The sequence below is a fragment of the Condylostylus longicornis genome, unplaced genomic scaffold (genome assembly GCF_029603195.1).
Source record: "Condylostylus longicornis isolate FDR11 unplaced genomic scaffold, ASM2960319v2 ptg000326l, whole genome shotgun sequence".
NCBI lineage: Eukaryota > Metazoa > Arthropoda > Insecta > Diptera > Dolichopodidae > Condylostylus > Condylostylus longicornis.
The window spans coordinates 75,741-79,527 of NW_026578289.1; positions in this window are offsets into that span (position 1 = coordinate 75,741).

The window sequence follows — 3,787 nt, forward strand, 5'->3', positions numbered from 1 at the left end:
AAAGAAACAATTTTGTTGCGTTTTTTGTTTTGAAATTTTATCAAAACTGTGTAAAGAATGAAAGAATTGAAAAAATTATAGTATGCTACATGCGTGAACTTGAAAAGTGAACTTAAAATTTTGTTATGGTTTTTGTTTTGAAATTTTATCAAAACTGTGTAAAGAATGAAAGAATTGAAAAAATTATAGTATGCTAGATCTGTGAACTTGAAAAATGATATCAGGAGATTCCCTATTATAATAACATTTTGTTTATATTTAGAAATTATATTACATATGCGATCGGTAAAAATGTAATTTATGTATATATTTCACTTGACCTGAAAGTTTAGTATAATTCGAAAAGCAGAAGCTTTAGTTTTCTTAAAAGTGTTAAAATAATTTAAAGTGTTGTCTTGAAAAATTTAAATTATAAAATGAAAAATTCCAATACAGATCAATCTCCAACAAAATTTTGTGAGGAATGTCAATTGCAAATTCCATACAAAAATTGGTTGTATCATGTGAGAATCTTCTTACATAAAAAAAATGTAACAAAATTAACTGATGATGGATGGAAATGATTGAAAAATTTGTTCAGCGAACGTGTAGAATTTCTAGACATTTCACAGCCCCAAGTTATGAAATTATTGAAACAATCGCTACAAAAACATGGTTGTTTTAAATTTAATATAGAAATGTTTGCAGAATGTATTAAATTTCAAGATATTGAAGAAAATGCAGACGATGATTTTATTTTAAGCATAAAATCGTTTAATTCAAAAATGATAACAATTCATAATGATGCAGAAATTTCAGATGCGTATAATATTATAAAAGCTATTATCATACGGAAAACTGAAGAATTCCAGGAACGTGATAGTGGTTGGGCGCTTTTAAGAATTGTTCATTTAGAAATAAATATCAATCAATATAAATCACTTAGGGGCTCATCATATTTACCATTACCATAATTTCTTCAAAAGAAAAAAGCATGCATAAATGTAAGTAATCATGTAAATACTGCTTTAAATGGGCTTTAATATCCAAATTTTATAATGGTGGTAGTACAAATTTAGATAATCTTCAACATATAGAGTTCTGGATATAGGCGCAAGTACAATTGTACTAAGAAATATTACTCTACAATTTGGTGGATTGAAATTTCCTTTAAAAATTACCGATATTCAAAAATTCGAGGAACTAAATCCAACAATCAGTATAAATGTATTCGGTTATGAAATGATGGAAACACAATCAGAAAATTGTTTCTTTCAAATAGTGGGACCGTATTATTTTTCAAAAGAAGAAAAAAAATATCATATTAATCTTTTGTATATAATGGAAGGTGATAGTCATCATTATTTTTGGATTAAAAATTTATCTTGACTTGTACGCTCACAACTAACTAAACATAAGTCAATGATTCATTTATGTAATACTTGTTTATTATTCTTTCACACTGAACAAGATCTTCTATTACATAAACCAGAGTGCAACAAAGTAATAACAAATTTACCTTCAAACGAAAGACAAATAATTAAATTTGAAAAATATGGAAGACAACTAGATATACCATTTGTAGTATATGCAGACTTTGAATGTGTGTTGCAGAATATTTGCAGTTGCTCACCAAATCCAATTATATCATCAACTGAAGACATACAAATTCATGTTCCATGCTCATACGCCTATAACATTAAGTCTTCGTTTGATGAAGATATCAATATTTTCCGAATGGATACGGGGTTGGATTGTATCGATAAATTTGTAACTTAATAGATGACACAACTAATTTATATATTAAACTATATTAAAAATATTAAGCCAATAGAACAATTAACAAATTTACAATTAAGAATTCAATCACAAAAGAAAATTTGTCATATTTTTAAAAAATTTTTGGATTATAAGAGAATTGCCGACCATTGTCATTTGACTGGAAAATATCGAGGACCTGCTCATAGTCATTGTAATTTAAATTATAAAATTCCTAATTTTTTTCCTATTTTTTTCCATAATTTTTCTGGATACGATTGTCATTTATTTATAAAAACTCTTTCAAAATATCAAGATAAACTTCAAATTATACCCAATAACAAAGAAAATTATATATCTCTAAGTAAACATATTGTGTTGGGACAAAATTAAACATTCGAATTAAGATTCTTGGATTCGTTTAGATTTGTGAGTTCAAGTTTGGATACTCTATCATCATATTTAACTGATAATGATCTAATTTCGGTACGAAAAACGTTTATATCTGATGACTATTTTAAATTAGCTAGAAAAAAAGGGATATTCCCATATGAATATTTAACTTCATTTGAAATATTAGATGAAACTGCATTACCCGAACAAAAATATTTTAACAATAAATTTTCTGATAGTATTTGTTCTGATGAAGACTATGCATTTGCTAAAACTGTATGGATAAAATATGCATTTCTACTTTAATACTGTATCAACAGTATTAAAGTAGAAAATATTTTAGATAATTCTCCTAAAGGTTATATTTTAGAAGTAGATTTAGAATATCCAAGCATAATACACAAAATGACTTACCGTTTTGTGCAGAAAATAAAAAGATTAGTAATATGAAATGTTCGAAATTAATCTGTCATTTAAATAATAAAGAACGCTATGTAATACATTACAAGAATTTAAAACATTGTTTAGAATACGGATTAATATTGAAAAAAATTCATAGAATCTTAAAGTCTGACAAAAGTTGTTGGTTATATATTGAAATGAACAATTCCTACAGAACAAACGCTAAAAACGATTTTGAAAAAAATTTTTTTAAATTATTAAATAATACTGTATACGGTAAAACAATGGAAAACATTGATAAAAGAAGAGACGTAAAAATTGTTACCAGTTGGGAATGCAATAGGAAACATTTAGGTGCACGTGATCTAAAATGTATAACTTCCACTATGATTACATGCTTGTTAAATATAAAAATAATATATTACTTAATTATATAGATACTGATTCTTTTATATATACTATAAAAACTGAAGATGTTTATAGTGATATAAAAGATGATATAGACACACATATTGATACTTCTGGTTTCCCTGAAAACAACACTTATAATATCCCTTTAAAAAATAAAAAGGTTCTCGGTTCGATGAAAGATAAATGCGATGGTAATATTATTAAAGAATTTGTAGGACTTAGAGCAAAAATGTATTCTATTGATATTTTAAATAAAAAAAATCTGATGTGGTCAGCACATAACCGACCGCATTGTGAATTGTCTAGTTAAATGAAAGTGTTACAGAATATTATAAAAATATCTGTTAAATACTTCTTTCCAATTTTTAGGACATTAGTAAGCTTATAGTTAACATACTTAGAAAAATGTAAATTTGGCTCTTAGTAGAGTTTCGCTTTGTGCTAGCCGAATTCCCTGAAATGCTCGCCAGTTAGTTTGGGTAACAACCAGAACTCAAATATCAAATTTCAAGAAATTCCATGAATTTGTTCTGTGGATATGGTGAAAAATGTAAAATCGGCCCGCAAATCAGCCCTGAGCTTTCCAAAAAAGTTATTCTCGAGCCCTGATCTTTCCAAAAAAGTGATATGTTCATTGCTTTAATATGAGGAATTCATATATTAAATTTCAATGAAATCGGTTGATTATTTCTCTTTATATACACAAAAGTGTATGTTTGGCCCGTAGTAAACGTCTATCTGCCGATGCCTGATCTTTCCAAAAAATTTACATGTTCATTGCTTTAATACGGGGAATTTATATATTAAATTTCAATGAAATCGGTTGATTATTTCTCTTTATATA